The following is a 23,556-nucleotide window of genomic DNA, read 5'->3' as shown; positions in this document are numbered from 1 at the left end:
CTGTCCTTTTCGTCTGTTGTCTTCGTCTCCGTCATCAGTCATCATTTTACCATCTCTGTGCAAGTCTGCAAATTTCTTTATTAAATCCTAAGAGTTTCTCTGTGCCTGGGTCCTTGTCAAAAAACATGACATGACTGTTTTGTACATTTTAATAATCTAGTTCCAACATTTGTGTAAGAAAAGCAAAACACTTTTTGGAATCAAATTTGATAAAGGTTTTTTTAAAATGCTGCAAAAGACCACTACTGCAAAAGAAGAATGGATTGGAATATAAAAAATACATATCCTAACCTTAATTACCGGAGGAGAGTAATGAATGATGCTAATAGTGAGTAAAAAGTAAACGGAGTGCATTTTTTGGACAGGGATTCACTTTTAATGTGTATGTATAATATAATACAGATACATAAAAAATACCCTCAAAAAATAGAACAGTCTGTGAAATACACAAATGTACAAAATATTAATAAAAAAAATTATAAAGATGGAGGCAACTTTGCCTATGGTACAATGTACAGTATGCAATGTATGAAAAGATCTTTACTGCAGATACTACTATGACTCTGCAGATTTGTTTTTTTATTTTAACCTATGTCGCCTCACCTTGTGGCTGGCAAATCTGTCTATCACTTTTTGGTGGTCAACTCTCTCAAGCATCTCTTTCTCAACTGACATCACAGCCAGGTGCTGGAGTCTGCTTTGACCCATGGTCCTTCTCAGCCAGGTATGGAGCCGACGCAAGACACTGAAAGATCTCTCACAGCTACAGCTGCTAACTGGGATTGTTAGGGCAACAATAACAGTTTTCAGTGTGGGGAAGATCATCTTATCCAGAAGTTTGTATAATGTTAACATATCTGGAATGGCACCAGCCTCACTCTGGAGCTTCAAAAAGTTTTTGGCAACTGCAACTTCCTCTAACTGAAGTTCAATATGGTAATGCAGTGCCAGGGCTGACAAATGAGGCTCAGACAAGAATTGGTTTGAGGTTGGACTACACGCCTGAATCCCATTAAGCAATTCTTGACTAACACCAGAAAAACGCTTCTCAAGTTCAGAGATCATTCTGTCCAGACAAGGAAACAACAATTTCCTTTTAAGCTCTTCTGACACAGAAGAGCCACAGACTTCACTGCCTGCCCCACAGGTTGACTCAACAACAAATCCATCCAGCAAATACACTGAGGAGAATTTACTGAGTTTTGCCTTTAATCCCACCGCAATAGGTGTGTTGATAGTGGAGAGGCACTCAATTATGGCAGGGAAGTTGTTAAGCACAGCCGTTACTGAACGAACCTGGCATGCCCAGCGTGTGTTTGACAGTTGCACAAGTTCACTTTGCTCCAATTCTAATTTCTTCTGAGTGTCCATGAACTTATGATGGTTTACAAGAGACACACTAAAGAAGGAATGGAGACTTTCAAGCATGTTAAAGAACTCTACAGTTTCAGAAACAGCTCTGCATGTGTGACATAGGATGAGATTTAACTCATGTGCATAGCAATGAACATATATGGCCTCAGGGTGCTTCTTTTGAAAATGGGATTGCACCCCCCCAACTGTTCCGCTCATGACAGCTGCTCCATCATAGGTCTGTGCCACACATTTCAACTGCTCAGTTCCCTTTTCTTGCAGCTGATTCTCAGTAGCAGCATTTATTGAGGCAGCATCAAACTTTGGCATCTCTGTCAGGGCTAGGAAGCTCTCTTTAACTACACCTTCCACAGACACATACCTCACACAGAGGGCCAACTGTTCTGTCTTTCCATCTCTGGCCTCATCAGCCATAATGGCATACATCTGTGATTCCGTCATCTCATGAACAATAGCTGCAGTTACCTCTTGTGAACAACATTCAATCATCTCATTCTGACTACTACAAGAGATGTATGTTGTGTTTGATGGGGGTGTGTACCTCTGCAAGAATGGATCAAACTTTTCCAAAAGTTTTATGCACTCACGGAAATTCCCTTTATTGTCACTCTCTTCTGTTTCATCATGACCTCTAAATGATATTCCTTGCTTCCCCAAAAAGCAGGTCACTGCCACAATACGTTCTAGGTACTCCCTTCTTTCACTTACTTCTGCAGCACTTGCTGCCTCTATCTGTTCCACAATATTGCTTTGTGACAGACTTGCTTTGTAGCTGTTCCAACAAACTACACTGTCCTTGTGTGACTGAGTGGATTCATGTTTTTGAAACTTGCTCAGTGCCTTTTGCCAATTACTGACTCCATCGTTCACTAATGTGTCATACCTAAGACTTTTGCCAAAGACTCGACAAGCGTAGCAGAAAGCAGCATTTTTTTTGGAAGAATATTCTAACCATTTAAAGCTTTTGAACCAGTTTTCTTGGAAGGATCTTTTTTGTGTGCCAAACTGAGTGAGAGGGTACTGGGACAGTTTTAACTGTTTAGGACCAGTAGTCTTATCCCCCAAATCAAGAGCCATATCTTGAAAATCTTTGGATTGCTGACTGGAACTCATCTCTTTCCCTGGTTAGTTCTTTCTGCCTCTCCTCATCTTGTTCCCTGGTCTGCTTTCTCAGAGTCTCTCCCTGTTCTTTGCCTCCTTGTGTAATGAGATTAACCAAACAGTAAATCATATCGATAAATAGGAAAATGTAATGAAGGTGTCCTGTTTACATTTCAGAATGAAGTCTAATGATATAAGATCATGATTCTCAAACTGTGGTACCTGGTACGTGAGCTCCCCATTGTGGTACTTGGAGGAAAGTTATAAGCATTTTTTGAAAATAAAAATACTTCAAACATGTACAATTCAATCAAAAAAGTACAAAACTTTGAATTAAAATACCTAAAGTATACTAAATTCATATTTCGAATATACTAAGCATTGTCTTCCCTTTTCTTCTTGTTTCAATGTCAGCCTGCTAAATTTTCACGTTCTTAGGATGCTCATTCTGACTTAATGCACTTACTTTTTAGCGTAACTTTTCATTTTAGGAACAGATTGGAATTTTGTCTTGTAAGATTTATGAGTTTCATGCTTTCATAGTGGTACTTGGGAGAGCTTAACATTTTCTCAGGTGGTACACGCTGTAAAAAGTTTGAGAAACACTGATAAGGCAAGTTTATGTGCTTTTGGAAAACATTTAAAGCTGCTGTACAGAAACTGTGAAATAAACTAGCTTAAAACATTCTTAGTATATATATAAACTGAGCACTCTGCTTCTCTTTACAACTCCTCACTCCACCAGGACACTGTTTGGAACTTTCTGATAGTGTGCAAATGTGGGGGGCACGTACTGCAGCAGTCATACAGACTAGATGGTCCAAAAGTTGACCTACCTACTATTGGCTGAGGTTTTGTAGATTTGTGGCTGAACCACATAAAAATATATCATTAAATTTATTCTGCCCAATTAATGATAATAATGTTATGTTGGAATATTGTTCAACACAGTTTGTTTTGCAGATTCTGTATAGCAGCTTTAATATAGAGAGAACACAACTTCCAGATTGTATGAGTAAAATTAGGATCTTTTTCTGTCAGTTTAACAGTTTCTGTTTTGCCTGTCACCTGACTATTCCCTGTTTGTTTTCTTACCTGGTTCTTCCTGACCTTGTACTTTCTCCTCAAGGTCTGCTCTTTCCTCTCTCCCTCTTTGAACTGACAATCATACACAAATAGATTGTATTCAATTAGATAAAGAAATTACATTAATATTAGTGGTGGGCCGTTATCGGCGTTAACATGCTGCGTTAACGTGAGACTCTTATCGGGCGATAAAAAAAATATCGCCTATATATATATATATATATATATATATATATTCTGAATGCCTTTGGCAGAATTCAAATAAACCATTTTAATCTAGATTAATAAAATAACCAAACCACGTGTACATTTAATAAAATATATGACTATTTAAACACTGATCCAACATTATTCTTGATTGACAGATCATGATCTTCTACTTTTACCTGAATGCCCGTCCTTTTTTTGAAAAAACTTCCTTATATCCATTATGAACCTGGCTGTCTTTCTGTGCAAAATACACACACACACACACACACACACACACCAGAAGTTATAAAGTTAATGGGCATCCAGTCAGTTAGCTACCTTAGGTTTAATATTCGGAACATGAAAAAATAACCAGCTTCTCTCGTTCCATTTCAAAGAGGACTGGTAAAACGGTTGGCAATTTAAGTTTTTAGATTTAGGCTATATAAACTTCAATGGGAGCAACAGGACGGTCAAAATGTTGCTGATTTTCCTACAGAGTAGGGCGGATTGTAGGGTAGCAAACATCGTCAGAAAACGTGTTTTCAACACTGCAGTTTACCTGTGAGGGTAATGTTTTTCAGCTAATAAGAGACATGTGGCCTGTACTACGAAGGGGGTTTAACCAAATCAGACTTAACCCCGAGGTAATTTGCGAACGCGAGGTTAACAATATCATGTTGACTCCATCGGGGCTAATCAGTACTACGCCAGTTAAGAAGTTGATTTGTTAAATCGGTGTTAACTGCATTGGAGTTTGTGCGCGTTCACATATATGGAGCACGTTCGGCAACGCAAGGCACCGTTTGACTCATAGCGCGATCTCCATATGTGTCACGGAGGAAGACTGCATGCTAATTATGCAGCGTTATGAAGAGTTTAAATCAACCCTTTAAAGAAAGTCCAATACCACTGCAGGTAACAAAAGCAGGCAGGCTTGTTGGCAACGTATTGAAGACAAAGAAAATGCATACGTACATTTTCACGGTAATAAAACGTGGTCTAAAATATCCCACGACCGAGTATTAGACAATGTAGTGTTTTCTGAAAAGAATTGAAATACTGTTAATAAATACAGAGACTAACAGATGCGACACAATTCAGAAGTCACCTATTATATGCTGCTAAGTAATATAATGCTCCCTGAAGTTCCATTACTATATGTTACTCATAATGAAACCTAATGTTAACAATAACTGATCCGAGTTCAAATGCAATAGTAGTGGAAAGCGTTTGTCGCAGCAAGTCAAGATGAAATATAGAAACATCATGTCAAGTGGTAGGGCTATGTATTTATATTTCTACTCATTATGAAAGATTTGTTGTGTCTAGCCTTCACTAATAGCGTGTTTCTATGTTTTACAGCTAATAATAAAAGGTGTCTGTTAATATGACACTTAATAGAAGGTGAGCCACTTTTAACAAACAATTAAATGATTTACAACAGGACAAAACGAAAAAAAGAAGCATATGTGTAGTGAGAAAACGACTTGGAACCTGTCACCGCGATTAAGTTAGCCTCATATTCGATATTCAGTTTTCTGGCTTTAATATCTTTACGGAATTAAGTAAGGTGGCCGTTTTTAATGACAGAATTGTGATGTCCAGTACACAGACATCGATGCACACCGATTATTTTTCTGCTTCAAAACATTTTGTGATTTGTGCCAAATCATGTTAATCGCTAATATAATATAGGTCCTTTCAGCTGTAATGATATATGGTGGTTTAGTATTTTGGGGTCATGGCGACTGTTGCACACCCCTTTGTTTCCCAGATTGCTTTACATGCAAATTTTAATTAATTTTTGTATCCGTATACTGTGCAGTCGACAATACATGAATGGGTTAATAACATTAAAACTAGACTAGTGAAATGTGCTTTGATCAGTGGACAACAGGGAACAATGCACACCCCTTGGGTTTTCAGAATAACTTTCTCTGTAACAGTTATTAATGAATACATTGAATGCATATTATATGCCATTGCTCCATTTCATACATATTAACAGAGAGAGCCCCTCACGATTCGCGCGCCAATGTGGTACGGATCATCCAGGTACGCCGACATTGTTTTCGGAGAAATTGTAGTGGGAGGGGCGGTGCTCATATAGGACTGGCTTACGCAGAAACCTCGACTTAAACAAGAACAAAAACTGCTCGGAGCAGTTTTGAGACTTAGGGTAAATTGCCATAGCAACATGTCTCGACTAAAACCTACCCACCTTTCGTAGTACGGGTTAATCGCGAAGTTACACCACACGTCATCAAGTTACTCGCAAAGTTACCCCGATAAGCCAGTAACCCCGCTTCGTAGTACAGGCCACTGGTCTGACTCCTACTACCTAACTATATAAAGAAAGAGTTACTGAAGGTTAAATGCAGCTAACATGTCCTGTTTTAAGCCAAGTACTCACACCACCACTCCAATGCGTCTCAGCCACCATTGCTGGAGCCAGTCAGAGTAGCGGAGAGTGAAGCTGGAACGAACCATTTTTCGGGGCTGGGGGGGGGGGACATCTATACTAGTTATTAAAATATTACATCTGAATGATTTTTCATATTTTAATACTGTCTCACATAAACAGCATGAACTGTTAAAAAAAAGTTAGAAATCTTTGGGGGTGCTTTTATTCATTTTGGGGGTGCTGAAGCACCCCCAAAAATGGGCTAAAATCGCCCCTGGTTATTATTATTATTATTATTATCATCATAGACCGTTTTGGTCTATTTTAGCAGCGAAAATAGATCCGATGAATCCAAACAAATCACAAATTTGCAATTTTTTTTCAGTTTTTTTTCCTCCCATCCTGTAGCCTACTTGCGCGCTCCCCCGGGGGGGCACGCCCCACCAGTTGAGAACCACTGGTTTAAAGAGTAACTAAACAAATGGGAGTTGGAAAACCCCACAGCTACCACTAAACAGTTAAACTAGAGACAGTCTCGGTTGTGGGGCGAACAGGGACTATAGCAGGTCAGTCATGTCCCACTATAAAAGAGCGCAAGCACTGTGCTAATCTTAAAAGGTCCTTCATCAGAAAACCAACCCATAGATTGCCTAAAGGCTTAGTAGGTGTTATGTCTGGAGTGTCCTCTAGAGGTCCCGATGGTCTAGGCTAAGAGAGATAAAAAAAGACTGGGAAAGGAGAGTAGGAGGCGGGATTAAAAATAATAATAAAGAACGAGTACGTGACTGATCTGTATGTGTTTGAGTCGGATGATTTCTAAACATTACAAGTGGCGACAAGGTTTAAGACCCCAACATGTCGATTTCGGTTCATACCCCTGCTCCTTTTCTGCCCTGTGTGGGTGAGCCTGCAGTTCCGTTTGCTACGTGGAGGAAAATCTTTGAGAACTACTTGCTTGTTATTAACGCTACTGGTGATACTTGGTCAGATGCTAGGCTTCGTGCCACACTACTGCATTGTCTGGGCATGGAAGGACAACGTATTTTCTATACATTACCAGATGGAGGTACGACTTAGGCAGCAGCATGGAGGGCGCTGGAAAATTACTTTGTACCGAAAACTAATGTGGTGGCTAGCCGACATGCATTTCGTCAACGTGCACAGCGACCAGAGGAATCGGTGAGTCAGTACATTACGGCGCTACGTGAGCTAGCTGTGAACTGTAATTTTGGTGGCAATGAAGGTGAGATGCTGAGAGATCAATTGGTAGAGCGAGCTTATGAACAGGCAGTGAAAAAGGAATTACTTATGAAAACTGATATTGGTTTAGACCAGGGGTCTCCAACTCCGGTCCTGGAGAGCTACTATCCAGTAGGTTTTCTGTCCCACTTGGCTTCTGATGAGTCACACCTGCTCCTGGTATTTACCTGAGATAGGCCTGGACGATATGGCAAAAATTTATATCACGATATATTTCTTAATTTTGGTCGATACGATATAATTCCGATATCGATATGGGTAATATTAAAAAGCCTCAGGAAAAAACTGCCGAGGACACGCACAATGGTTGTCTGCAAACTGAATTTGCAAAGTCTATAATACCTCCAGGCTCCTCCTATTAAAATTATATAATTTTTTTTTAAAATAAAAACAGTACAAAAAAAAAAAGGTTCACTTTTTTTTTGTATTTAGCCTTTACAAACAAGAAATGTGAAATAAACTATCAAATAAATAAAACTCTCAGACTCAGCTTATTAACAATAATATATTTCCATTTAAACTAGAACAGGCTGATTATTCATATACAGTCGAACCCGGTTATGTCGCCGGCCTAGGGGGTTGCCAAAAAGCGTCGAGATAACCGATGATCGAGATAACCGAAAACCAATATGGCAGCAATATATTAGCATGTGCTTGAAATGTATTTATGTGCGTTAATAACTGAGAATGTACATGCACGGGTTTTTGGCATTGCCGCGATTTGTTTTACGCGATCGGCATGCTATAAATATGTACATACATCGGGGCCGGTTCTAGACATGCATATATGAGGGGGCAGACAGAAATGTGAAGGGGGCACATGGTGGCGACAAAGGCGGGAAAGGGGTGGGGTGGTGCTCTGGATAACTGTTTTTGTCATGTAATTGGATTGCACTTTGTCAGGCCTCTGCCCTAAGACCTGTCCAACTTGGGTGTCCCACCTGAAGGCTAAGCTTCTGCTGGTGTAGCTCTTAGGGTCACTGAGGCACGCAAAGCCCCTGACCACAGTAAGGTGGCAATCCCTCAGGGGGAAAACTGAAAAGTAAAACAAAAAATAAAATAAAATATTCCTCATCAGATTAAAAACAAGACATTTACCTTAATTGGATGGCCTATATCAAACATATTTGAACCCAACAAAACACTTTTCACTATTGCCAATATTACCAAAACTAAAAAGGGTAGGCTAAGTTATGAAAAAGAAAAAATCAATTCACCGAGTCTTGAAATATAAAACTGAAAAATAGGATCGGTCAGGGTTCATTTCACTACATGTTGTACTTGTTATAACTATGTATGTGACGAATAAAGAATCTTGAAATCACAACGAACAAGTCGCTCAATGAGAATGAATGACGTAACCGACTGGCTAAGCTGCTTCTAGCGCCAAGGTGGTTCAAATGGTACGATCCACACTAGGGGTGTCTAAAATCGTTTTACATAAAATTTTCCTACAAGGTGAGGTTCTTTCTTAAAAAAAAAAAAAACAACAAGAAAAATGTTAATACCCCCCCCCCCCCAAACTGCTATTTTTGTCTATTTGGGGGGGGTCTTGATCGGGGGGTACTGGGGGGTACAGTACCCCCCGATCAAGACCCCCCCCAAACAGACAAAAATAATTCGAACCATGATCTCACTAATCACTATGATTTTGACGAGAGAGATTGCTGTTTCCTCCAAACCTTCCGCAATCACGCAGCTCATTTCGCTTTGCCCTGCCTACTGAGAAACTGGCTCATTTGCATACTAACAGTGATTGGATGTTTAGCTGGGGGGAGGGTGAGTGGGGGATCTGCCGAGTGCTGTGTGAGCCCGCGCACAAACAGAACGCGGAGGGAAAGAGCGAACAAGAAGTGAAACTTATCATCTCGTTTGTGCCTTTTTCAGTGGATTTTTCAGCTACTGTAGTAAATCTTGTCCATATTCAGTTTGTGGGTAATTATTATTTTCTTCCTCAACTTCTAAAAGTTTGATTTAAGGGGGCAGGACGTTTGCTTAAGGGGGCGTTGCCCCAGCGTAGAGCCGGCCCCGACATACATGTTGGCTAACAAAAGGCATACCACCAACTAACAGCAGAGATTTACCAGTATACAATAAAAACCACCGTCGTTTCTTGATACAAACCTTTAATTATATTCTCCAACATTGAAAACACAAATATCGCTCACAAAATCACAAAAAACCTGCGGGGTGTACTGTAGTTCGTTTTCACAAAAAGCTAACCAGTGTCAAAATTAAATTCACGAGTCATTTCCCTCTGACGCAGCTCTGAAAAGTATCATACACGTGGTTACTATGGTTTCTTTACAAAGTCTAAAATGCTTTGTTGCTTTTGCTTTTAACAGTCTGCTTAAACAAATGCTTCAATATTATTTATGCTGTCTAAAAAAGTTTTACCTGGATCACGTTTCACAGCTGCGTTGTTCAGCAAATTACCATGCAAATGCGATTTGAATACGCGCTGTTTAGCACTTGTGATACATGTAAATGTATATCGAAATATCGGAAATGCGTTTAAAAATCGTATCACCGTTATCGGAAAAAAATATATCGCGATATATATTGATATCGAATTATTGTCCAGCCCTAACCTGAGAACAGCTGTGGCTCATCAGAAGCCAGGTAGGATAGAAAACCTACTGGACGGTAGCTCTCCAGGACCGGAGTTGGAGACCCCTGGTTTAGATGAAGCAGTAGCGTTAGCCACGTGGGTGGAATTGGATCTAAAATCTGCTACTTTGCTCGCGAGCCTGGCAGCTTCAATACAAGCCATTGCCACTAAACCCAGCCGCGACGATCGAGGGAAGTCACGCCAGCAGCGGTCCCGTTCAGTTAAAACAGGACAGAATCAACGCATGTGCTTCCGATGTGGTTCAGCAAACCATCTTGCTAATGAAACGAACTGTCCAGCCGTTTCCGCCATCTGCAACTCATGTGGGAAAACGGGACATTTTAGGAAAGTTGTTGTTCCTGAACTTACTGTTCTTTTCATGGAAACCAATTCTCTTGTTGATAAAATACTTTGTAATGTACAAATTGAAACATCAGCTGGACAATCTCATATGGTGACGCTGATTGTGGATACAGGCTCATCAGTATCTATTCTGCCTGAGTCAATTTACAAGAGACATTTTTCTGCCTGCCCACTGACACAACCACAGGTTAGGTTAGTTAAATATGCAAAAGAGCCGTTATCTGTCTTGGGCTGTCTGGCTGCATCCGTCTCACATGAGGAGGTGAAATACTAAACCACATTTTATATTGTGAAGAATGGGTCGCCATTGCTAGGCATGGACCTGATCAGAGGGCTGAAATGCCAAATTGTTGGAGGCACAATAATGAGACCTACCGTGTCAGTGGGTGAGATGGGAACCGAGCACCAGAGTGTCCAAACTAAACTCTTAAGCTGTGCGAAAGGCTTTGTTCAATGAGTACAGGTGGATGAGACAGTGAGGCCTCTGTGTACGGGACGAAGTATCACGTGAGCTTCAGCGGTTGTTACAATCTGAAGTCATTGAAAGAATAGATGCTTCCCCATGGGTTTCTCCCATAGTCGTGACAACCAAAAAGGGTCGAGGAATTGGACTGCGTGTCGATTTACGGGAGCGTAACAAAAGTGTAAACATGGATTGCCACCCTCTGCCTCACTTAGAAGACCTGTTTACACAGCTCAGTGGTGCTACAGTGTTTTCACAGATTGATCTGACATCAGCATATCACCAGCTTCCACTTCAGGAAGAAAGCAGAAACCTTACTGCATTCATAACGCATGATGGCCTGTTTAGGTATACCCGGCTACCTTTTGGTCTGGCATCAGCACCATCTTGCTTTCAGAAAATGATACAGACTGTACTTAAGGACCTTCCAGGAATTCAAAACTACTTGGACGATGTCATAGTGCATGGTGCATCACAAACTGATTATGACAAACACCTTAAAGCAGTTTTACAATGTTTCACTGAATTTGGACGTCAGCTTAATCTTAAAAAGTGCTTTTTCAGCCAGGAGAGTATTACATACCTTGGACATGTAATTTCCAAAGAAGGACTGCGACCTACACCCAATCATATCACTGCTATTGCAGACGCGCCAGCACCTTGAGACATGCCCGTATTACGTTCTTTTTTGGGTCTTACTTCATGGTTCAGTAAGTTTCTTCCATATTATGCTACAGTAGTGGAGCCTTTGAGAAATATTCTGCGAGCTGGAGCTCAGGCTAAATTTACCTGGACTGACTAAGCTCAGGGCAGTTTCTCAAAACTGAAAACTATGCTCATAGATAGCCCAGCTCTCTCTATTTTTGACCCAGATTTTCCTACTTTTGTAACTACAGATGCTTCAGATTACAGACTAGGGGGAGTTTTAACTCAGCTACATCCTGATAATAGTGAGAGAATTGTTGCATTTGCTTCTCGCTCACTAACGCCAGTTGAGAGGAAGTATTCCACTGTCGAAAAGGAAGCACTGGCATGCATATGGGCAGTGGAAAAGTGGAGAACGCTGTTGTGGGGGCGGCGATTTAGTCTCATAACGGACCACCAGGCTCTTACTGCACTGCTGGCCACCAAGGGCATGAACCAAGCTGGTATGCGGAATTTCCCGCTGGTCTGCGCGGCTTATGTGCTTTCAGTATGATGTGACATACCGGCCTATAGTTAAGAATCCAGGGCCAGACTACCTATCACGTATTCCGCTGTGCTCTTCAGAGGATGAACATGTTGAAGAACCTGCTCTCATTGCAGAAGTTTCTCCCCTGCATACTGCGGTGCCACTGGCAGAGTTCACGAGGGATTGTGAGTCATGTGCCCAGTTGTCACAGCTGCGGGCCAAAATGCAAACCGGCTGGCCGCAAGCAAGAAAAGATGTTTCTGTGGATATGGTTCCGTACTTCATGGTAAGGAATGAACTTGCTGTGGAAGCCCCCCTTGTCTTCCGTGGGTCCCGTCTGATTGTGCCAGTTTCACTTCGTACGAGGATTATTCACCTCTCACATGAAGGACATCAGGGTATTGTGCGCACCAATCAGAGGTTACGGGAACTGTATTGGTGGCCCGGCATGGATAGTCTGGTGAGTTCAATTCTGTCCTCTTGTGTGGAATGTCAAAGCAGTGACAAGTCTGCAAAAATATACACACCCCTGATGCAACCAGTGGAGTTACCGAATGGACCATTCGAACACATTGCCGTGGATATTGTGGGACCATTTGACTGTGGCACCTCTGACTGCCGGTTTGCGATCACAATGATTGATTATTTTAGCAAGTGGCCAGAAGTCGCATTCTCAGCTAATGTGACTACGGAGACTGTAGTGTCATTCCTGCGGTGCGTTTTTGCAAGAGAGGGAGACCCATGTACAGTGTCTACAGACAATGGGCCGCAGTTTACATCCTCTGCATTTGCAGATTTTCTCGTAGAAAGAGGAATCAAACACATTCGTAATAGCATCTACCACCCTCAGAAAAATGGCGCTGTAGAAAGGTGGAACAAAGTTTTGAAGCAGTGTATTCAATTTGCTGAAAAAATACAAATTCCTTGGAAAACTGCTGTAGTTACAATGCTCCAAAGTTATCGAGCTACGGCTCATGCCACTACAAACGTGTCACCTTTTCAACTTCTTCGAGGCCGGCCAACGCGTACAAAATTGGATGTCTTACCTACTATGAGGAAAGACGAGCATCACATGGTCAGGGAGAGGGTGAAGCACCGCCAACAGAAAAGCAAGCACTACACCGACTACAGATGTAATATGCAAGCACCACAACCTTAAAACCTGGAGACAAAGTTAGAGTCTTAAAGCCTTTTCGAGTAAGGAAGGGGAAGTCCCAGTTTACTGATACACTGCTGGTACAAAAACAGATTGGGCCAAGCACTTTCGTGTTGAGCGATGGGAGACGGTGGAATGCAGCTCGTCTGTCACCCTGTCCAAGGAATACAGTGGTGCCCATTACTGAAACTCCTGAGATGGTACCCAGTTCACTGAGGATGAGTATAAGGGAGAGAAACCCACCAGTGTGGACTGAAGATTATGTAATGGATGCACAATAGGTTACTATTCTGTGGTACTAAAGGGTTCAGTTCATAGCCAGGACATTAGAAGGTAAATGTTAGTGATGTTTATACTTGTTACCTTAATAGGTGAACGGTAGGCAATAGGGTTAATACGTTCATAATATAATAAAATATGTTCAAGGCTATATTACAGTATGTTAGTGTAAAGCTTCTTTTCGGTAGAAGGGGAATGTTAAGTCTGGAGTGTCCTCTAGAGGTCCCGATGGTCTAGGCTAAGAGAGATAAAAAAGACCGGGAAAGGAGAGTAGAAGGCGGGATTAAAAATAATAATAAAGAACGAGTACGTGACTGATCTGTATGTGTTCAGGTCGGATGATTTCTAAACATTACAGTAGGGTCCAAATGCATAGCCTCAGTCAGAATAGCAGGTTCTGATTGTAACTGTACAGTATATTAGATAGTGGTTCACAAGTAACTGCTGTCTCTAGGTCATTTTACCAACAAAACTTTCCTTTTTTTTTTTTTTTTTTTTTTTTTCCCCCTGTCGTGTCGGCAGTTAAGCAAGCAGGATGTTAGTCTGGGTGCCTTATTGTGCCAACACTTTTATTTTAACAAGTGGAGCTTCGGATTTAAGCTCCTCTTGTTACTTGAGGTATACTCTTTATTAATCAGTTATATGTCAATGCGCCACAAAGCCGGAGCTGACAGGGGGGGTTAGTGGGAAAAAAAAAAAAAGAGAGAAAGTGAGAAAGGAGAGAAAGGGGTGAGAGACAGTAAAATAAATAAATGCATAATAAAAATAAAATAAGGAGGGGGGTCAGAGAGAGAGAGAGAGAGACAGGGAAAGAGAAATAATACATAACAAACAATAGAACAAAAAAGGAAAGAGTGATGAGGACAGCTTCTGCATCTTGCTGCTTTACACCGTATCATCACACCAGCTGCTGTATCTGAAAGATAAGATCCAGGGACACACACAAACAGTATACACACAAAGAAACCAGTGGTACCGCCACGACATGGGACCGTGCCTGTGCCAGTATCCGCTCCTGGAACCAAACACGTCAATACCAACGAAAGAAAATAAATATATACAGTAGGCACAAGCAGACCACCAGGAACACCGTCCAAACATTGTCGTACCCGCATCCGCATCCGAGAGGAGGGAGTGGAAGCCACACACACACTCTCACACACACACACACACACACCCAGACAAGGGGAAAGAGGGATAAAATAGGGGAAGAGAGCCCCAGGCGCTCGTGTGTGTGCGTGTGCGTGCATGTCTATGTGTGTGTGCGTTCTAAGTGTATGTGTGTGCGTGTGCATATGTACGTGCATGTGTGTGTGTACGCATATGTGTATGTGTGTATGTTTGTGTGTTGTGAGTGTATGTATGAGTGTGCAGGTTAACATGGAATGATTCCCAGTGTGTGTGCGAGGCCACAACAACGCCGCCCCGGGGCCCCCAGACGGCCGGGAGAGCCCCGACGGGTCACGGACCCAGCCGCCCCACAGTGGCCAGGTACCCGGGCCCCCGCCACCGGAAGGCTGCGCGCCCACCCAAGGAAGGCAGGGAAGGAGGCACCGGGCGCCCCCCACCGGCAAGCACGAGGCAGGAACCCCACGGCCACAGGCGGTAGCGCGCCGGCCCCCCCTGAGACAGTGGCACACTGGCACACCCGCCCCTGGCTACCCCGACCCCCCCTCCCCCACCCAGATCCCAACCCTCCCTCCCCAGCCCCCGCACCCTCCCTCCCCCAAGTCCCCTCACTGCCGCCCCCACACCGCCCCATCATCCACGTGCTCCCCGTACCAGGACAAACATGCAGACACACCGATCCATGCACGCACTCATACCCACACTCAGACACACACTCCCAGTCACACCTGCTCGTCTTTGAAGCCCGGCAGCAGATGCCCTGGACTTGCCCAGTGGACGGCCCAGAGGATGTTCCCCACCCCCCCAGATCGCAGGCGAGCGGGCACCCCGCCGGAGACCGGCAGCGCCCCACAGATGCGGCCGCCCCACCCCCGAGCCCACCCGCCGGCGCCCGCCACCCCCGCCACACCCAGGACCCCTCACCCCGCCCCCCCCCCAACCGCCCCCCACCCACCTTGATCATTGATGGTGTACATGTGTGTGAACTAAGGTGTCGTTGAGATATGGGGGAGCATATGGGGAAAAGACACCCATCGCCCCCCCCAAGCCCTAAGTGTCTATAGTGGAGTTAAAATAGAGGGGAAGGGAGCTGTGCAGTCCAGCTGCGGGCTGCAGAAGCAGCCGACCCAGGACCTGCACAGCTCCCCCCGCCCTCCAAGGCCCTATGTGGATGAGTGGTGTGACGTGGATGTATGTCTAAAATGCAGTTAAGATAATGAGGGGGGGATGAGTGGCTAATCGCCCCCCCTTCCCTCTGTGTGGTGCGGTGTGATGTCTAGATGTGGCGTCTAATGTGTAAGATGGGGGGTGAATAGCTGATCACCCCCCATTACCTATGTGTGGTGTAGGTGGATGCGGGCCGGCAGGGGGGGGCGCGCGGCGACAGCCCACAGTGCCGCAGGGCAGCGGGCGCCAGGCAAGGCACGCCCGGACGCGCGGCGCCAACACCCAGGGGGACACCCCCGCCCCCCGCCGCAGCGCCCCCCCTCCCCAACCCAAGGAGGTGTCTGGGGCCTCATCTGCGCCGGCATCGCCGACGAGCCATTCATACCCAGATACCCACATTTACCAAACACTCGCACCCCACCACACCCGCACCACCCCAACACCGACGTGCTCCCCCGTCCCAGGCCATACATGCAGACAAACAGAGCATGCATACTCACCGGATACACACATACAAACACGCACGCCCAACACGCACACCCTCACCAGATACACACACAGACACGCACGCCCACACACCAGATACACACATAGACACGCACGCCCACACGCACACACTCATCTCGAGGCCCAACAGCAGATGCCCTGGAATTGTCCAGTGGACGGCTCCAGAGGCTGTTCCCCCACCCCCCAGGTCGCAGGCTAGCGGCCCCCCGCCGAAGGCCGGCAGCCCCCCGCGGACGCCGCCGCCCCGCACCCGGGCCCGCCAGCCAACACCCGCCGCCCCCGCCATCCCCCAACTCCCCCGGTCCGCCCACCACCCCCCTTGGTCAGTGGGAATGAGTGTGTGTGTGGAGCTAGGGTGCAGTTAAAATGTGGAGGGGACACAAGTGGGGGATGGATACCCCAGCCAGAGCTGCGGTCCTCCCCCCCCAGCCCCCACAGGCCCTCAATGTCTAAAGTGGAGTTAAAATAGAGGGGAAGGGAGCCGCGCTGTCCAGCTGTGGGCTGCTTTGGCAGCCGACCCAGGACCTGCACAGCTCCCCCCACCCTCCAATGCCCTATGTGAAAGAGTGGTGTGACATGAATGTATGTCTAAAGTGCAATTAAAATAATACAGAGGGGGGTGAGTGGCTAGTCACCCCCCCCTTCCCTCTGTGTGATGCAGTGTGGTGTTGTGGGTGTGGTGTCTAAAGTGGAATTAAAAGAGATGGGGGGGTGACTAGCTGATCACCCCCCAGTACCTATATGGAGTGTGGTGTAGGTGGGTGTGGGCTGTAGGGGGCTGTGGGGGAATAGGTGGTAATGCAGCAGGGCAGCGGGCATCCAGCACGACGCGCCCGGATGCGCGGCGCCAACGCCCACGGGGGTGCTACCCCCCCCGCCGCAGCACCCCCGCCCCAACCCGAGGGGGGTATCTGGAGCCTCATCTGCGAAGGCCTCGCTGACGAGCCGCTCTCACACAAACACCTACACTCACCAGACAGACTGACCTGGGACCTATACCCTCCATACCCTGCCCCGGTGCCCTCCCCCCAGAGGCCAGCATGCCCAGAGGCTCCCAGAGCGACACCCCAGTCAGTCCCACATGGGAAGGGGCGCCCAGGGGGAGACCGGCCCCCCCGGTACGGACGAGGTCCCCACCCCACTAGCGGGCCCCCCGGAGCCCCGAGCCCCACCCCGCACCCACGAGGCCCTAGCCACCCGGCCAGGGCCGGCGCCCCCCGCCCAGGCCGCCAGGCCCCCCCCGCGCCCACCGGGTAGACGCCCCCAGCCCCCCCCACCCCGCCAGCCCAGGGGCGACCCACAACCCCCAGCCCAGGAACCGCAGGCCCCCAGCCCCATGGAGCCACCGGCACCCACACCCCCCAGAGCCCCCCCACCATCCAAGGGACACAAGGAACAGCAAAGCCATGACCCCACACACCCACTAAGTGATGGAGTCAATTATTGGGGACCAGAGAGAGTTGAAATTGGCTAATTGATTCTTGGAGGAAGCAGACATTCGCTCCATACTAATGTGGTCCAACAAGAGACCTTTGTATTGATTAATACTCAAATTGTTTTTTGATTTCCAATTCACAAGAATAGTTTTCTTGGCGATGCACAGGGCGGTGAGAACCATTTGTGTTGCACTACCCTCCAGATCCATATTGCTTACATCGCCTAGCAAGCATAATCTCGGGGAGGCCGGAATATTATACCCTAAATACGTAGATAAGTCTTCGCATACCCTCTGCCAAAATAGGTGAACAGCTGTGCATTCCCACATGGCGTGCATATAATTGTCTGGTGCATTATTTGTGCAGTAAGGGCAGGTGTCGGATTCTATGAGGCCCATCTTGAACATCCTTTGTCCTGTGTAGTGTGTTCTATGGAGAGTCTTATATTGTATGAGTTGCAGATTGGGTTTTTTGGTCATTCTAAAAGTATTTAAACATATTTGTGTCCAGATGCTCTGGTCTATACTAATCGATAAATCAATTTCCCATTTTGAGGTTGGGAGAGATATTGAGTCGTTTAAATCTGACAATGATCTGTATATTTTTGACATTGTTTTAGGCGCATGGATTCTCAGTAGTTGGGTTACCTTTGTAGGTAATTGTAGATTTAATTCATCATGTCCGTATTTAACCCGCAGTATATATTTAAGTTGGTGGTACTCTAGAAACTTGCTTCTCTGAATATTGTACTGTGAAACAAGTTCTTCAAATGGAATAAATTGTCCATTTTGGATAATATGCTCTAGATACCGTATGCCTGTATCCCTCCATACAGTGAAATTTAACACTTTCTTGTTCAGTAGGATGTCTGGATTGTTCCAGATGGGCGTTCGTTGGCATGGGGTTAGCGAGGATTTGTTTAATTTAAGAAAGTCCCACCAGGCTGTCAGAGATGTTCTAATATTAATGCTTAGGAAACATTTATGGTGTTTGATAATAGAGCTGATAAAAGGCAAATCGGAGATATCTAAATTATCACAGAACTCCTGTTCTACATTTAACCATAGTCTGTCTAGCGGGCTTGGATTAATCCATTTCAAAACATATTGTAATCTATTGGCAAGAAAGTAGTAGTAAAAATTTGGCAAATCTAAACCTCCGCATTGTTTAGTCTTTTGTAAGGTTTTTAAACTAATTCTTGGTGGTTTATCCTGCCATAGAAATTTGGAAATGTGTGAATTTAATGAATTGAACCAGGCAGAAGAGGGTTTATAGGGGATCATTGAGAACAAATAGTTAATTTTGGGTAGAACCATCATTTTAATAGAGGCCACCCTCCCCATGAGTGATATGGGCTGGGTTTTCCACCGTATAAGATCGTCTTCTATTGTTTTAAGTAGTGGAGTAAAGTTTAATTTTTGCAGGTCTGACAGCCTGGGGGAAATATTTATACCTAAGTATTTGATATTTCCTGATTGTAATGTAGTATTTGGTGCATTTTGAAAATCGCAGTTTATAGGCAGGACTGTGGATTTTGACCAGTTGATGGAATACTCAGAGATTGATGAAAATCTTTCTATGACTGAAATTGTGTGAGATAGGGAGGATTGAGAGTTTGGAAGGAAAATTAATACATCATCTGCATAAAGACTTATCTTATGAAGCTCATTTTTAATTTGAATACCTGTAATATCACTATTTTGTCTTATCATGGCTGCTAGAGGTTCAATATAAATAGCGAAGAGAGAGGGGGAGAGTGGGCAGCCTTGTCTAGTACCCCTCTGGAGAAGAAAGCTTGGTGAAGTTTGGTCGTTTGTCCTGACTGATGCATTCGGAGAGCTATATAGAATTTTAATCCAGTTAATAAAAGATGATCCAAACCCAAATTTAATTAGTGCTGCAATAAGAAATTTCCAATTTACCCTGTCAAAAGCCTTTTCTGCATCTAAAGAAATAATTGTAGTTTCTAGTTTGTTGATGGTAGAGTAATCCATTAAGTTAATTAACCTGCGTGTGTTGGCTGCCGACTGTCTACCTTTGATGAAGCCTGTTTGATCAGGGTGTATTATGAAAGGGGTGACTTTCTCCAGTTTTTTTGCTAAAGCTTTACATATTAATTTAAGATCTGTGTTTATTAGAGATATGGGACGATAACTAGATGGGAGCGTGGGGTCCTTACCTGGTTTTAGGAGTAAACTAATATTGGCCGAGTTCATAGTCAAAGGTAATTCGCCGCTTTCTTTAATATGACATACCATTCTATGGAAAGTGGGCTCTAACGTAGTCCAAAATTCTTTATAGAATTCTGCTGGAAAACCATCTGGTCCCGGAGCCTTATTGTTGGCCATATGCTGAAGGGCATCATGGAGTTCTGCCACTGAAATGGGTGCCTCCAGTGCCATTACCTGATCTTCCTGTAATTTTGGAAGCTTTATATTGTTAAGGAATTCATCAATATCAGCCTGTGGTGGATCAATCTGTGACTTATATAAATTTTCATAGAAATTTCTAAAGGTATTGTTTATTTCATCTGGGTCATGTGTAATGTTACCTAATCGGTCTTTTACGGAAGAGATTGTTATTTTTTCCTTGTTAAGCTTTAATTGGTTGGCTAAAAATCTACCTGATCTGTTGATTTGTTCGAAATTTTCCAGTCTAAGCCTTTGCACCAAGAACTGTGTTTTTTTATCATTAATCTCGTTTAATTTAAGTTTTGTTTTCCTTAATTCATCCAGAATGAATTCCTGGGACGTGGCTGCATATTCACTTTCTAAAGTTTTAATCTTTTGCTCCAGTTCTAATATTAGTGAATTCTCTGCTCTTTTCTTATGTGAGGAATAAGAGATTATCTTACCTCGCATGACTGCTTTCCCTGCCTCCCAAAGAACACAAGCTGAGATTCCTGGTGTGTCATTGTCCTCCAGGTATAGTGCCCACTCCTGGTTGAAATAATTTATAAAATTTTGATCTTTAAGCAATGATGTATTAAATCTCCAATGTTTGATTGGCGGAGTGACCTTTGTGTTAGTCAGAGTGAGGGAGACTGGGGCGTGGTCGCTGATAGTGATAGGGTGGATCTGAACCGCTGAAGTGTCCCTCATTTTGGAGCTACTGATTAGAAAGTGGTCTAGGCGGGAGTATGATCGGTGTACAGACGAGAAAAAAGTATATTCTCTAAGAGTGGGATGATGAGAACGCCAAACATCACATAGACCAAGGTCCCTCATATATTGTTTCAGGATTTCTGGGGATTGCCAGTTCCTATAGCTACCTGCATTACTAAACCTATCAATTTCAGGGTTAAAAATCAGGTTGAAGTCCCCTCCTATAAGAAGTGTGGTGTCAGAATGATCAGAAAGTGAGGTGAAAAGAGTGTGAAAAAAGGAGGGGTCGTCAACATTTGGGCCATATATACTAGCGATACATATGTTCATGTTTTGGATAGATAAGTTGACTATAATGAATCTACCTTCTGGGTCTGTAATAGTGTTAATGGTAGTAAAGTGTATTTTTTTATTAATCAGTATGGCCACTCCTCTCTGTTTTGAGTTGTATCCAGCTGAATATACATGAGGGAACTGTGGTGAGGTGAGTGCATCTGCAGCTGTTTTGGACAGATGTGTCTCTTGTAGGAGGACAATGTCTGCTTGTAAATCTTTCAGGTGATTAAAAACTTTTAGCCTCTTTACTCTGGAGCCGACACCACGTACATTCCATGTGACAAACCTTATTGTGCTCATGTTTAAACTAACTCGCCGGGTGTGCGGAGCTTGCTAGGTGTGTGTGTCTGTGCGTGTGCATGTGCGTGCCTATGCTCACCTGTACTTATATGTGCGCACAAGTGCCTATGTACCTCTGTGTGCGTGTGAAGTACATATGTGTGTGATGTGTCTATATGTATGGTCTGTTTATGTGCTGCTTGTGTGCGTACGTTATGTGCGATGCATTTATGCATAATCATGGTGTTATACGTTATATATAGGAGAAGAGAGAAGAAGAAAAGAGGAGAGAAAATAACAGCTGAATTAAAGAAGAGAGAGAGAAAAAGCGGGGTGCAGTCACTATTAAGACGTGGGCACATCTTACCTCAGGCTATGCTTTGAGACCAGCAGTTATTATATTAACGGAGACATACCTTGGAAAAGTTAGCGGGGTTTTTTTTTTTTTTTTTTTTTTTTCCCCCGGATTATTTTACTCTAGTATAGCCAGGGGGTAGTATCCCGGTCGCGGTAAAGTTGTCCGTTGACATACAACCTGTCCACGGTGATGACCGCTCGCGAACCTCCGTCTATGAGACGCTTCCTCACGGGAAACAGGACCCGGCGTCGCTCCAGGATCTCCTTAGGGAACTGGTCGTTGACACTAAAGTTCGTCCCCTTCAGTTCCCTGCCTCGGCTTTTAACCAGCTCCTTTTGCTTGTAGTGCTCGAATTTTGCCACGATGGGTCGTGGTCTGTGGCCGTCGGGTCTTTTACCTCCAAGGCGGTGCACACGATGGAAGGTGATGTTACTTGTGGTCTCCGCTGGAAGTTTGAGCTGTTTATGGATGAAGTTCTTCACCGTGGTTTCGGGATTTTCGTCCGCTGCTTCTGGGATGCCTGCAAAAACGAGGTTGTCCCTCATGCTTCTCGCCTGGAGGTCCAAAACCGCTTCTTTGATTTTCTTTTGATTTTCACACCCCCCAGAGCCCCCCCACCATCCAAGGGACACAAGGAACAGCAAAGCCATGACCCCACACACCCACTAAGTGATGGAGTCAATTATTGGGGACCAGAGAGAGTTGAAATTGGCTAATTGATTCTTGGAGGAAGCAGACATTCGCTCCATACTAATGTGGTCCAACAAGAGACCTTTGTATTGATTAATACTCAGCAAAACTTTCCTGATCAAGAAATCCAACCACTTCACGATCTCTTAGAGATAGAGGGTGCAGCTGGACAGTCTGTCCCTTACGTTGGGTACATCGAGATGTCTGTCACATTCCCTAAAGACTTTCTTGAAGTTGACATGGAAATACCAACCCTTGCCCTTGTGGTTCCAGATGTTCACCCTGATAGTCAGACACCTGTGTTGATCGGAAACAACACACTGGATGTACTCTATGAGTGATACTTAAGCTTCAAATGCTCAAACCACATACCTGGTCCTTACGGGTTGAGAGCTGTACTGCATATGCTCCAACTGAGACACAAGCAGACCAGAGATGGCAAGGTAGGTTTGGTCACTTTGCTGGGTAAGGCGGCAGCTGTTAAACCAGCAAACCGCACTGTTGTTCTGGAAGGGGCAGCCAAGGCTTACCACTCTACAGCGAAGCAATGTGCCATTATTGAGCACCCTAGCCAGTCCTCTTTGCCTGGTGGCCTCTGTGTCAAAAGTTGCCTGATCACACTCCCTGCTAATGCACCGTATAAGGTTACTGTTGTCATCACAAATGATTCTGAGCAGGACATCACAATCCCACCTACCTGTGTCATTGCAGAACTGGGGTCCTTCCACTGCGTCTTGTCACAGCACAGGGTGATCGGCGCATCTGAGACCACCAAATCCCACACAGCCAAGTTGAGCTTTAAGTTTGGTGACTTCCCCATACCAATGGAGAGGAAAGAGCGAATCTCTAAGAGGTTCGATGACATGCCTGAAGTCTTTGCACACTATGACCTAGATTTCGGTTGTACCGACAAGGTGAAGCATAACATCAAACTTCACAACGAGACTCCCTTTAAACATCGGGCTAGGCAAATACATCCTTAGGACTTGGAGGCAGTGAGAAAACATCTCCATGAGTTGTTGGCTGCGGGTGTTATAAGGTAGTCTCAGTCTTCTTTTTCCTCCCCAATTGTGGTTGTAAGAAAACTAAAT

At 44.5% G+C, this 23,556-nt stretch overlaps 1 long non-coding RNA gene across 1 annotated transcript; it reads right to left on the bottom strand.

The window, feature by feature from the left end:
* Window positions 1-353: 353 nt before the first annotated feature.
* LOC140579541 (uncharacterized) lies at window positions 354-4,755 on the bottom strand. Its single transcript, XR_011983519.1, has 2 exons — window positions 3,948-4,755; window positions 354-3,633 (listed from the first exon to the last, which is right to left on the bottom strand). It is a non-coding gene; the product is annotated as an uncharacterized lncRNA (long non-coding RNA).
* Between the last annotated feature and the right edge of the window lie 18,801 nt (window positions 4,756-23,556).

Source organism: Paramormyrops kingsleyae, chromosome 18 (genome assembly GCF_048594095.1).
Source record: "Paramormyrops kingsleyae isolate MSU_618 chromosome 18, PKINGS_0.4, whole genome shotgun sequence".
Lineage (NCBI taxonomy): Eukaryota > Metazoa > Chordata > Actinopteri > Osteoglossiformes > Mormyridae > Paramormyrops > Paramormyrops kingsleyae.
This window is presented reverse-complemented; position numbering and strand designations above follow the sequence as displayed.